Genomic DNA, 14,368 nt, shown 5'->3' with positions numbered 1-14,368 from the left:
AGAATTAAAGATCAAATTGGTCAACCATCTTTGAGAATAGCTAAAGTACAAACATGTATTATGCGGAACTGTGTTTAATGTTACAACAAAATCCCTTGTGATATATTTAAAGTTAACGAAAGAAAATTTAACCTTTTATTAAAATTACACTTTGTAGACAGGCATATTTCAAATAAGAGGATTGTATTTAAGATAAAAACGCTTAGAAAAATACTAGTCCTGCTCCACGGACAATCAAACTGGACAACGGCAACTGGTTGCTTATCTATTTATATAGTTTTATATTTGCTTTTGTCTTTAGTTTTTTTGCGAAAAGAAATTGATTTTGTCGTAACCCACACACTGTTTGACTGTATATTATTTCTTTTTTATAAAGAACAATGTAAAATCTAAAGTTGCAATATTTGTAAATATGTAAGTACAATGTATCTACATAATAATTTAGTTATCTTTTTTCGTCCCCAGTCTTCTCCATATTCAAAATTGTCTTTTGTCAGTAGTCTTATCTAACTACTGAGGCTTAAGCTATTTATTTGAGAGACTACATAATTATAGGTCGTTCTTTTTCGTAACTAAAAACTGTACTCTTTGCTAAGCTATATTTACAACAAATTTAAAACAGCGCAATGTTACGTCTCCTCTGTACTGCTCAACGGCGTAGAATATTGAACGTCTATATAAAAAAAAACTGGAAGCGCTCGACATCTGGGTTTATTGACGTATTCTATCTATTAATTATCTTGTACAGACAGCATACGAAATTTATGACGGTTAAGGAAAGGAAACTTGAATATTTCGGACACGTCTTACGTCAGATCAAAAAATACGAGCTCTTCAACTAATCATTCAAGGCAAGGTGGCAGGTGAAAGGAGACCTGACTGCAGACGCACATCTGGGTTGGAGAATATTAGACAATGATTTGGTCATTGTTCAGAGGCGCGGCATCCAAAATGAAAGTTGCGGATTGTCGACCTTCGAAAGGAGATGGCCCTATAAGAAGAATATACCCTTAGAATAATCTGTTACACTATATGTATTATTTTGTGTCTGTAATTATATCCTATTTGCGTCAATATACTTATACTAGATTTGGAATTATCAAGTGCAAATTCTTTAAACAAGTCTTTAAGTATTTAAAACAGAAACATTAACCTCTTAATTAACCTAAAAAGGAAACTTATAATGCATTTTCATTATTACATAACAACAGTTAACTTTATACGTAAAATGTTTTTTATTAAAAGTAACACATCCTTACCGTTACCTTAACGAGTGAAGATGTTCGGTTCACATCAGAAAGTCGGTAGTTAGCAAATCAAATAGAATCTATGATCTCAGACACGTAATGTCTGCGCCGGCGCAGCCCGCGGCGTCAGTGCGCACACGCCGCTACCGACTCCCACGGTCGTTAGTTTATACAGCATGTTTAAAAAGTACGTCCATTTATAATTGTCTCCTAAACCTAACATACAATTATTTTTATATGTGATCAAGTTTTTGTGAGCGCGACTTAATTTTTATTATATGGACCATGAAACATACACACAGCGATACTAGTCATCATGGTTGCTCTTTTAATTTGATTTTTACTCTCTTCGCTAGTTCCATATCTCACACAGATTAATTATAAAACATAGTATATTCCTCGTATAAGCAAAAAAGCAACGTGGTTTTGTGATTACACTGGTAACAAACTTTCAATCTACGTCCAAAGAAGCTTAATAAAATAAGACATTTCCGGACATTTTTCTTTATATAAGTACCTGAGAAAATATAACTTAAGTTTCTCTCAATTTTAGCAAATAATCTTTTATAATAGTATTTCGTATATACATGATATTTTGGGTTTTATTGTCCAGATCAAAGGTTAATATTATTCAACTGTCGTACAACATTGTGTAAATTTTTAGTCGTATATTAAATTTCAATAGAATTCTTATATATTTTCTACTATGACATTAGAACACCTACTAAGAAAATAAGTGCTACTAAAAAACAATACACTATATGTATATATTGTACGGTTCCTGGAGCTGGGTAGAGGCTTAAGACAGTAGAGAAGTTTTTAATAGTTATTTATTAAAATTATTACGAAAACGCTATTTCAATGATTCTTGGCGGTAAACTTAGCTTTCGACGAGTAAAGAAATGGCCGCGCCTAAGACATCCTGCGTGAGCAAAACATAGCCTTGACTCGAATGACTGTGTATACGACAGTCGAATGACGAAGACAGAAAGTCTTACAATATATTTTTTTTTAAATTAAATTCTCTAATATTCCCTTTATACACAATTATGTAATGATAAACTGTCTATCACATGCTGTATACCAGCGATAAAAAGTATTTTCACATCGCAGGCGTGTTTGGACAGCGCTTCGTAGTTAACGATTATCGTCCAGTCATCGATGATCACGCGCGATCCATGCGTTTTATTAACCGACTCAAAACTACTTGAAAGAGGTGGACAATTCGGATATGTCAAACTATTTGTAGCTGTTGAGAAAGGATTCCATAGAAAGGGGTTTAAAATTGTTTATAGCTCAACTGGTTTAAGAAGGATTTGAACCACGTAACGGCACATCCTAGCCATTCGCTTTAAATGCATGGTTGAATAATTTACATTAAAAGATAAATCGATTGAATGAAAACGGTTTTGGGATTACATTACAATATAGTACCAGTGTTTTAGAGGATTTTCGTACAAAATAGAAAAAAAAATGTTTACACCATTTTACTTTAATCTTTAATTATAAACCTACACTTGATTAATTGTTTTATATACCTATAAACAAATGTTGCATAAGATTTTTAATTCTACGCATGTGGGAACCGGATATTTTATTTAAGGAATTTATTTTATAATACTTTGTAATTGTGTTGTATTTGCTCTCCATGATTTTTAACGTTTCTGGACCAAAGTGGAAGGAAAAACATATTAATTCTACTCCAGATAGAATTTGATTTTAATAGACTAATAGTAGTGATCTCGCTTCCTCCCAAAGATCCTTTAAATCCTTATTTATCACCTCCTGGAGTCTGATCTATCTTTCTCCCACCACCTCTGATCAGTTTTACTACTAGACTATGATTAGACATCCATAGGGTTATATAGCCTTTAAGGCAAATAAAATATTTGTAGTGGTTAATATCACCTACCTCGTTCATACATTCTCACACCATCTTATTCTTATTACAAACATAATCTAATTTTCTTAGTGTAGTATAAATGGGACAGTAATTGATCACTACTGCTGCAGACACTACCTTATACTTTAAAGCACACACACTACATTAACTGTAGGTTAAAATAAAGCATAGATTAATCTCCTCGTTGGCTTGTGATACCGTCAGCATTCAATCAAATATCTGGCCAAAATGTCATTCCTCTTATTCAACGTATGACTGAGCAATTACTTTACAAATCTATATGCGATTTTTAGGTCATTGAAATTGATAAATACTTATCTATAAATATGTATGTATATATATAACCTGCTAAATTTCGTTTAGTAACGTTGTTTTGATATTAAATAAAAAACAAAGACTGCACACAACTAAAGTATATAATCTTATATTATTACATTCGTGAAACCACTTCTACGATATTTCAAGAGACCAAACACTTATTTAACACACATATAACTAAATCAACACAATATCCTTTTCATTTAATCTTCTTATAAAATAAAATCTTTTAAAGTATCCTGAAACAAATATATTTAATTAGACACATTTCAATCTTAAAATTCCGTAAAAATATTAATTATTGTACAGAAGTTATTAAATAAGTTAATATTTTATTTATAATAAAAAAGTGATTGGTAACAATGACATACTGCATAATAACATATATTACCTAACAGCATACATCATTTTTCAAGCCATCTGACTGATGATGAAACTCTCTCGAGCGAGTTTCATCATTGCCAGGAATGGCTAGTATCGCGAGGGTGCACCATCATCACAGCGGACTCTCGCGGGCCCCGTGTGGCCGGCCTTCTTCCGACGGCATACCATCAATGCCTGTACCACAAATGAAATTTATTATTATGCACAGCGTATTATATAATGATATGGTTTAATTTTCTATTGAATTAGTGTAGTACACGTTAGTCTTTAATGCTAAGCAGTGGTAACTGGATATAACCTACACAATATCCAAGTGTCTCCCCCTTAAAGGAGACTGTAAGTAATGTTATTAAACACTTTCTTATCTAAAATATCTTTTTTTAGTTAGGTTAGGCCTAAATTAGACTAGATTGTAATGTTCAATAAGGATAATCTAGACTCTTATTTAATCATTAACCTCGTAAGAATCACTAATATAACAATAGCATCAATTGTTTGAGCTCACCAGGCGTAAGCAGGCCACATTGCAGGTTGCAGCAGGTTCCTCTTGCTGACTGAAAATCAAATTATTATTGTTTATTATTTTGAAAAGCTTGCCGACCTAGGCACATGCATAAATATGTAAAAAATAAGTACAATTTATAGGAAAACGTAACATACATATAGGAGAGCATAAATCATTAAACCAAACAAATTGATAACTAATGGAAAAGTGATTTCAAAGCGCGTGGACTAACTGATTATTTAGACATAGCTAGTTCATTATAATATTAATGCATCCTATAATCCTTTATATAAACTTCTTAAATCTAATAAATGTAAATAAAATTTGCGAATCGGTTACATTCTCTCTAAGTACAAAACTTGGTTTATATATATAAGAACTGGAAACTTCACTTACACTTAATAATTGTATCAAAATAAGTAAAAACCTATTCCTATATAAAAGAAAGTATTCTGGTGAATAAAAAAGGTAAAAGTTAATTAAAAAGTACTTACGCCCTTACAAATACCACCGAGTGCGATGAATTGTTGATGTGTAGCCGCTTATAAAGTAACAAACGGTTATTATGCAAAACGACGAACGTGATATTTGTTATTCTGAACAAATACAACATTTTACATAGAACAATATCATATAGTAAACATATTAACGGTCAATGAATGTCGTGTTACAGATGAGCTGAACTAAATTGATAATTTTATGAAATTAAAACTATGAATACAAAGTAAGAATAAGTTTTATTAATAGCACAAGAAGAAATAAAAAATTTGGTGTATTTGAGTAGCTTTGTATATTCTCCTTAGTTTACACAAAATACATTTTAACACGTTCTTAAACTTCCCGATTTTACCGTACCGGATGAAAATTAATTGTTTGACAGTTACGAAACGTACGAACATTTTGTATTGGAACTTTTTCGTGGTTTTCCAATGTTTTATTTGTTTCTTAATTGATCAAACAGTCCCGACTTTGCTCTTTATATTAAGGTATCTATTTATTCGTAGAAGCAGAATTTGATGAATTTGAAACTAGCCCTTTGCGTACACTATTTATCGTACCAAAACTTTTTCAGTACTCATGTGACATAGCATTTCTGTTTTTAGTAGTAATTTTTAGTAATTTATATAGGGGTAAATTATTGACCGTTTAAATAATAAGAAACTTCAGAGGAATATACCGAAAATTAAGATACATATTTATTCAAATGAATTCTATCGTACCTGGCACTAACTTGCACAACCGGTGACTAAGTCATAGACCTCACTGAGGAATTTCTAAAACTACCCTACTTTTTATTTGCCTAAATCACCAAAAATTAGGGTAGTTTAGGATATTTGTGTGAAACTCGAATATTATTTGTAGTACGATACCCATATAGATCCCTATCACACAGTGTATACGACTATTACAATGAGAAATACATATATTATGTAATTGACATTTGAATTCTTTAGGAAAAAGGTTAAATGTCATCTATCTGTAATTGAAGTTTTGGTCAATATAGTTAATTTATGAATATATGCTTTAGAGATTAAAAAATGTGTATATATATTTTTATATTCCATCTTATTTGAAAATTATTTAATTTGGAATCATTGATATATAGTGAAATTTTTTTATTAATATAGAAATAAGACCTAACAACCAGAAACTACTTTAAAAAATTTGATGAATCAAGGGTTACTTTGGTTAATAACAAACATAATGCAAGGGTGACGCATCGAAACTTCAAATATAATTCATTAATTATTTAAAATAAGATTTTATAATAGATTCGATATAAATATATCGTTATAATATAGGTTTAATAAATATTAAACCTCATCGATTAGTATGCTGTGTTAGATGTGGCTGATTTTATAAATGAGAAATATTGTATTATGCAATGTTGAATCAGCATTACATTAATTTAATTATTTAATAAACAATGACGTTTCGTGATTTCATCTTCATTAGGATGATAATTAAAATGCGGTTGCACTAAAAATTATAGCATTTAAACTTATTATGATATGTATTCATAAAACGAGACTGAGTGTGACTTCCGTATGTCAAAATTAGATTTTGACAAATGGATGTCAGAGTTCGCGTTCACGTCGGGCCACAAAAATGTATTAGTATATATTTATTAGTGTTCTGGAATTGGTTTTTTAGTACGTATGTTAATAATAAAGTTATAAAGGTGGTGCTGAGTACTAAAAGGTACTGCAATTCCTTTTAAATCATTGTAAGCCTTAAATTGGCGTAAACTAACTTAATTTTCTGTGAAAAAAGCAGGACGGATGTATCAAACTTCGTGTATTTATTTATATGCATATTTATTAAAAATAATCTCTTACTAAACTATTAATAGCAGCATATGTCAGATAATTAAATGAAAATTCAAGATGCTTATAAAAAGTACTAAATTCGATAAATTAGATTTTGGCTTTGATTAAACTTTGAGTAATAAAGTCAAATAATATATTACGAAATGTTAAACATGCAGCCTACTCTCAATATATATAAATATACAAAAAAGGACAAAAATAACAGTAGGCCAGTAAGTCGTACACAACTTTTTAAAATATCTATTAATAATTTTATATTTATTTACCTAATGCCTGGCGATGGTTCAAATCGGTATTGCTAAAATATTGTTAGGCGATAAATAATTTGCTTTCCCGATTTCATCATCAACTACATCATTGACAACACAGAAGTCACAATTTTTTTTACCATGCACCCAAGGTAAGGTAAGGTAAGGTCCACCCTGGACTCAATTTCCGCGCTTAGACGCGTAGTCGGTCCGTTGTGGGTAGAAGCCCTGGCTAATTTAGCCAGCCTAACTCCTTCCAGAAGCACAGAAGTCTCCCGGGCACTTCACAGGCTTGGCGGAGTGACCTCACTGTTCCGAGGATTTTCGTACGTTGATTCGCCATAGCCTCGCATTCCAGGACTACGTGGGTGACTGATTCCTCTGCGCTGAAACAGCCTCTGCACAAGGAGCTGTCTGTCGCGCCTAGGACGAAAATATGTTTATTAAGGAGACAATGACCCGTGATTGTCCCTATCATTGTTATGAGATTGGTTCTGTTCAGGTTTAGAAGTCGCTTAGTAAGTTGCGGGTTCACAGCCGGCAGAGCCATTTTGGACTGTTTGCAATCTACACTTCGCGACCATCGTTGATTCTGGAGTTCAGCGGATCTCTGGCGAATCTAGGTTCGAACTAGCGAGAAGGGCAAGGGGAGGAGCGGATGCGGGCCAGCAGGCCTCATACCAGAGCCAGAGCCTCTTCTCGCAAGCTCGTCGGCAGCATCATTGCCGAGTGAGCCACTGTGTCCCTTTATCCACTGTAAGGTAACTCTATTCGTTAGAGCTATTGTATCCAGTTCCAGCTTCCAGCTTCGTGACACTCCAGTATTAATTTGCTGTTTGTGTTTTCGTTACCGAGCGCCATCAGCACGGATGCACTGTCGGATATGAGCTTAATGCAAAAGTCATTAACTCCCATCCGCTGTACGGCTATGGCTGCTTCGACCATGCACCCATAACATTGAAATAAATTTCACTTATGTAGCTGGATAATTGAAGGTTAATTTTTATATATAATACGCCCACGACCAGTTACTTTGAAGAAAAATATTTTTACAGTATATCAGTTAATAATAAAGTGAATAAAACAGTTTATTTAATTTAAATAAACAAATACTGGTAAACAAAACATTACAAAGAAACGACTTCCTCTAATAAATCTCCCGAAGCAGGCATTTTACTTTTTAACGTTAGCAAACCGCATTTTTATTCAAAACAGCCACTTAGTAAATAAAATATGTCTGTATCTAAAACAATAAACAAGGATGCGCTCTTTTTCCCTCGAATTTCCTTCTTTTTGTGTTTTTCTTTTTGTATAGGACCGCAGTTACCGTTGGGTACACCCCCGGCTATTTTATTAGGAACATTTTCTTTTATAAAATAATCTAAATGCTGTTTTAAATTACTCTTTCCGGTTTTTACATGACGATGTTTATTAGGACATTACTTTCAAAGTTTGATACATTAATCATCAAATGATTTGCATTAGATTTTTATACTGTAAGTCTGTGAAGTTGCTGAAACTCGAAAGTTTTTGTTGAGGTCAGCACCTTGTTGGTCCTATATTGAATTGTGTTTATTTTTTCTAACTTCAGTCAGTTTTTTTGCTTCATATAAATGTCACTCTACTAATGACCTACTATGTAGTTATAATAAGACATATATGAATAGGTTAGTGTCTACACAGACGAAGCCTAATTTGTTTTTAAACCAGTTTTTGCTTCTTTTGTTTTTTAAACCATTGCCGTATTCATGACCGTTTTCCGGACCCTCATTAAATGTAATGAGTTGAAACTGAATGTTTCATTTGGTGTTTATAAGTGTAATTATTTGATTCTATGTATCATGACGAATACGTAAGGTAAATATAACGATTTGAAAATGAATGCGATGTCAAATGTGTAAATTTTTAAATTACTTAGAGAAACCTTTGTTTTATCTATATTTTCGTTTTTATGATACACATATTTACCAATGTTGCTTCTGAATATCATACACATTTCAAATAGAAATGGTTTCATTACTTATATAAAAATTTGAGCTAAAAAATAACGTTTTCTGTCAAAACACAAATTCCAATCTAAGTTTCATTCAAAATATTTCTTCAAATCGGTAATGAGTTTTTTCATTAAATAATTCATATGAATTGCTCGAAAAAATATATCCACCCATATAGCGTAGGCGGTTCGTGACCACGCCCAAACCGCGCCCACCAGTCCAGTTCTCTGTTCCAGCTGTTATATAATTTTCCCAGGGTGGCTCTTTGGGAAGCTTGCCAGATTATTAAAACCGTGCAAAAACAAAATGGCGGAATCTGAGTGCCATTCCAGCAAACGGAATTGCTTTTACGACAATTCTAAATACCAGGGATACTTTTTAAATACCTCATATAAAAATTATTATGGAAAGTAAAACTTCATATATTTTGATTTGATGTTTGAAACTGTTATAGGGACCATGAAGCAGACACATTTCTGCGTTTCTCTCACAGTCGTGTAAAGCAAATATGTGCTTAGCGTTCTGATGCTACTAACACGATATAATATTGAAACAAGGTTAGTTCAAACTAACTCGCAATTAACACTTACAATAAACATTATACGGGAAATGAAAACATTGGGAGTATTTGTACTTGTCTAAAAAAATTCATAATTCAATTCAAATTCTAAAAATGCATAATTCAAGTATATTTTATTATTAAAATATTGTAAAGTGTATTGGCTGGTACTTTGCCAAATTAGTAATATATATCTCCTATAATTAATAATTTATTAACATATATTTAAAGAAAAATACGATCGTTTAGTTATTATAAATATTTATCTTTTTCTTATAAACACTTGTTTTCAATTCAATGCCTTTTGATGTGCCCTCAAAAGCCTCTTGGAGCACTAATATCTTTACTAAGAGCCCCGGCATCGCTTTTCATCCCTTTATTGAGTCTGTTATTTTTTACTACAATGCTCACACTAGGTGAGTTTCCATTTCCAACTTTTTAATTACTTTTTAGTTACTGTGTTTCGGTACTAACAATTAAGTTACGTTTAATTTAATACAATTCATTAAGAATTAAAATTGTATAATACATATATACAGAAGTGGAGAGAAGTCGTAGGTAGCAAATTGGTATACCTCAAAAACTTCTGGGAATCGTATATCTTAATTATAGCTAACTTAAAGCAATAGCCGCATTCTGTCTACCATCAAAATATTGATAGTAGAATGGGATGGATGGTAGGATCGTTATGCTCGCTTAAATGTCATTGCTTGTGGCGGCGACCATGCGACGGGTTGTCTCTCTCCCTAAAATATGGCGAGGGGACGATGGCTGACCATGCGTGATACTCGTGAACGGGTGCTACTTGTGGTGACTAGTCGTACTTGAATTCGTGTATGCGTTGATGTTAGTTATTTCATCTACGTATTTCCGTGTTTTTCCACGGGAATGTAAATGCTAGCTCCTATTTCACCATGCCTCCTGGTGATAGAGGAGAAATCTTTGTTTTTAATTTATTTTATTATTATCATAGATGATAGAGAAAGATGTCATGTGGATCAGAGAGGCGGAGAGTTAATTGCCAGTTCTTCTCTTCCGATCTACGCCCTTGATTTGAGAACTAGCAGTATATAAAATTAGAAGCCTTTCATATACATTTCTGTTTTTGACGGTCATAAGTGTACGTTGTGTGTATATGAATAAATGATTTTGAATTTGAATATGATTGGTGGTAGGATTGATTACTGAGTGAAACACAATCATTTCATTAAATTATTACCCATACAAATATTTTAAGACTAGCATTGTTCGGTTCCCAAATGAATTCGGAAATTCCTCCGTGTGTCGCGATCTAAAGCTAACCTGCCACACCCCAGTGTCCCTGACAGATATTCAAATGAGGATCATCTGTTACTTTACGCTTTTTACTGACGCCATCTTGCGACCGTCCCTCGCTAAATAATATCCCTCAACTCCTCTTTACTATTGTTTTAAACTACTTAGTTAAAGTATGTTTTAGTTTTTGTTAATACACAGACTTTAAAAGTTTCGTAGATATTATGTTTATTGTTGAAGATGACCCGATGATAATACACAATTTTTAAAATAGACCAATAAGGTAAGACGTAGCTATGAAACATAAATTTCTGAAGGCATCTATAAATATATGACATCCAAGAGATATTTTTTTATTTATTTAACCTAAGACCTACTAAAATATCAAATATTTCCCAGGTTTCCACCGTTTAAACCTTCCCTAAACTTCCAAAAATATTTCTAGTTCTTAGCCACTTCGGTCCAGCCATTCTCGTGTTTTAGAGAGACGAACGAACGTGATTTTATAACAGTCTAGATTAATTAGGCCCTGTGTTGTTAAATAAATAAATACAGGTTGTTAGCAATTCAACTTTGTATCAAAATATATTGTTTAAAATTACAATTATTTACTTATTGATAAAACGAATATGGATTTCTACATAGATCCTAGAACAAACTTTTATTCCAAAAATTAAGATGCTTACTTTTGATGCTTCGTTTAATTGAAATCTTTGAAATATAAAGCTCTCTAAAAACCGCTGAAAACTGAAAACTTTCGAAGATTGATTAAAATGTAAATGTTTCTGTGACGCAACCGATAAAAATAATACATTAACATAGAGACAAGTTGCGACGTCTACAAATACGTTTACAAGCTCGTCATAAATTGAAATGAGATGGTGAATTAAAAAATAAATCAAAAGAGGATTTTTCTCGACACGTCCTCCGCGCTCAAATTGGAAAAATGTACCGCACCGCTGACGTGTGCGTGTCTCCATTGTTGGTAGGTGACATAATTGGATCAGACGACATTATACTGGTAAAAAAAAAGTGGTGATGAAATCCTTTACCTTGGCCTCTGTATCTGTTTTATGTAGCTGGAGAGAAATTTATAAACATCAGCCTAAGAGTAAGATTATGACTCGTTAGGGACATGAGATCATAGTAATAATACTTCGATAGCTAAATGTAAAGCTGTTCTATGAATTACCTGTATATAAGCTGTAAGACAGGAAATTTTTATGATACTAGGTATTTATTTACAATATCAGATCAGTCGTTTAATCGTAAAACTGTAACTTTGATATGCGTGAAACAGAACATTATACTTCACAGTAAAGTTCTAGCAAATTACAATTACTATATTTATATTTATTTTCAATACACAGATATACAGTATTTACTATCTTCTTAACTTACATAGTAAAATGAATAGTAACAATAAAAAATTGATAAATAGAAAACTAAAACAAATTTAAAACCTTTTGATCCCTGTGGCGGTGTACCTTTAATGCTGGCATTTCCTCGCTGTGTCGTGATACTTATTCATTGAGCGAGGAAAGCACCAGCTCTACCAGGTACGATCTACCAGGTGCCAACTTAAATATTAAATTAGTGCCTATGGCCTTAAACTACTCTACTACAGAATCAAGAAGATATACTTGAGCCGTTTATTACTTTTCTCCTGCATCTCATTATTTATATTTAATTTTTTGGTAATTGTAATGAGCCTCAAAAGAGTTGCAGTAAATATTGGTCCGGGTTCCCGTGTGTAGATGGAACCGCGCTCATGCAAAGATAATAAGAATGTTCTGGGTACATAATATTAAGCGGCGCACGCTGTTATACAAAGCTCATTTAAATAAACATGATGAAATTGAAAGAATTACGGCTCTACTTTTTATTGCTTTTACGAAATAATAAGCACATAGAAAATATTTATATTTCCGATGTTATAAGTGTTTATAAAGAACGATAATAAATAATAGAAAAGTCTACAAATAAAGTTTGTAAATAATTTAATTGAGAAACTTAATTTAGTCAATATGTACTCTCCATAAATATCCCTGTGGCTGAAGTAAGTAGCCTTGGACACCATGGCCTCCAATGCTAAAATAGTGCAGATCGGTTTTTCTCGCCACTTCGCGTTCAACGGCATTTTACGCTGATCTCTTGCCGCAGTCAATGTTGCAGCCCTTTTGGAGTCAACATGGGATGTCGTTCATCGATGATCCCTTGGAAGATGGGACGGGCTTTGGTAAGGGACAGGGTGTGGACAGGTTTGCTCCGTCTCACCTCCCTCGGACACTCAAAAAAGCTGGAGCGGCCGCAGAGCAGTTGGAAAATAAGAAACGGCTCAAATAGTATTTCCTCCAACTTTGATTATGTTCCCTTTGGAGAAGAGACTCGTGGGCCACGGGGTACAAGTGCACAGGCGACAATTTCTTTTTTCTGCGGGTATTTGCAATCAGCCCTAAGGCTATGACCGAATCTGTTCTGGATATGGAGTGGCTTCCCATTGGAAGCATCTACTCATCTTCTACCTAGAGCTACCTGTCTTCTAGCTCCAGAATATGGGCACGCTTTAGTCGTCTCCCATAATGTAATTTAATTTAAATTAACTAATAATTAATAAAAGATTTAAGTTGGCGCCTGGTAGATAGTATCGGCAACCCCAAAGCTGGTGCTTTCAACGAATAAGTATCGCAATACAGCGAGGAAATGCTTCCAGCGTTAAAGGTACACTGCCACAGGGACCTAACGTTTTAAATTTGTTTTAATGTTACTATCTAGGTGAAGAAAATTGTAAATACTGTATATTTGATTGTTATGATTACTAATGAACAATACACAACATAGTTCATTTACGATTTAATCATTGTAACAGCTATACTGCATTGTGAATTGTGACAATTTGAAACGTTTTTGAGAAAAACGATACATCTTTTGGGTTAAGTCTCTAATCTGAATTTTAACGGAAGAGATAAAGATGATATGTATCGCCAGCAAGCTATTGTAATAATTATATTGAAATTATTGTGTTACAAAATAGCAACACATAGAAATATTTTTTTATTGTATATATGTTAACAATTAATTACCAATGCGATAATCGTTGATCTTAAATCTTAATATCTTTAAAAAAAACACTAAAAAAGTAAAAGTTAGGCAAAGCACTAGCAATACTAAATATTGAATACAAATATAATATAAATATATATATATGATAAACAAAAGGACATTTAGTTGAAAAAAAAAGTGCACTAGTCCTAGTGTGTGGGACACTAGGACTCCCTGCGTTATGGTCGAGTCTTTTTTTTTGACATGATAACGGAACTTGACAATAATTTCTAGTATAAGAATAATATCCGTTTCAGCATTGGACTGATTGAGAAGATGTTGTTTAAGATTGTTAGTGAATGTATGAACTTATGAATCGAAATTGAAAATATTGTTTTTAAGAAACTGGTTAAAGACGAAAGGGCCTCTTTAGGAGAAAAAACGTTAAGCAAAGATAGTGCGTTTTTAAGGTAGCTTATATGTAGGTTAACGTTGTGTATGATGTGGACGTGGTTGTGATATAAAGTATAGTATAGTATCACTGAGCCGTCGCGTTGGTATAA

At 32.9% G+C, this 14,368-nt stretch overlaps 1 long non-coding RNA gene across 2 annotated transcripts; it reads right to left on the bottom strand.

Annotated features, from left to right (window-relative positions):
* Positions 1–3,548: 3,548 nt before the first annotated feature.
* On the bottom strand, positions 3,549–5,592 carry LOC123712081. 2 transcript variants are annotated; one of them, XR_006754045.1, is made up of 5 exons: positions 5,578–5,592; positions 4,852–4,898; positions 4,358–4,406; positions 3,860–4,026; positions 3,549–3,707 (listed from the first exon to the last, which is right to left on the bottom strand). It is a non-coding gene; the product is annotated as an uncharacterized LOC123712081 (long non-coding RNA). The 2 variants fall into 2 exon arrangements; XR_006754044.1 differs by lacking the exon at positions 5,578–5,592 and having other exon boundaries at positions 4,852–4,930.
* Between the last annotated feature and the right edge of the window lie 8,776 nt (positions 5,593–14,368).

This window comes from Pieris brassicae, chromosome 7, assembly GCF_905147105.1.
Source record: "Pieris brassicae chromosome 7, ilPieBrab1.1, whole genome shotgun sequence".
Taxonomy (NCBI): domain Eukaryota; kingdom Metazoa; phylum Arthropoda; class Insecta; order Lepidoptera; family Pieridae; genus Pieris; species Pieris brassicae.
Note: the sequence above shows the minus strand (reverse complement) of the source record. Positions and strands in the feature narration are given on the sequence as shown.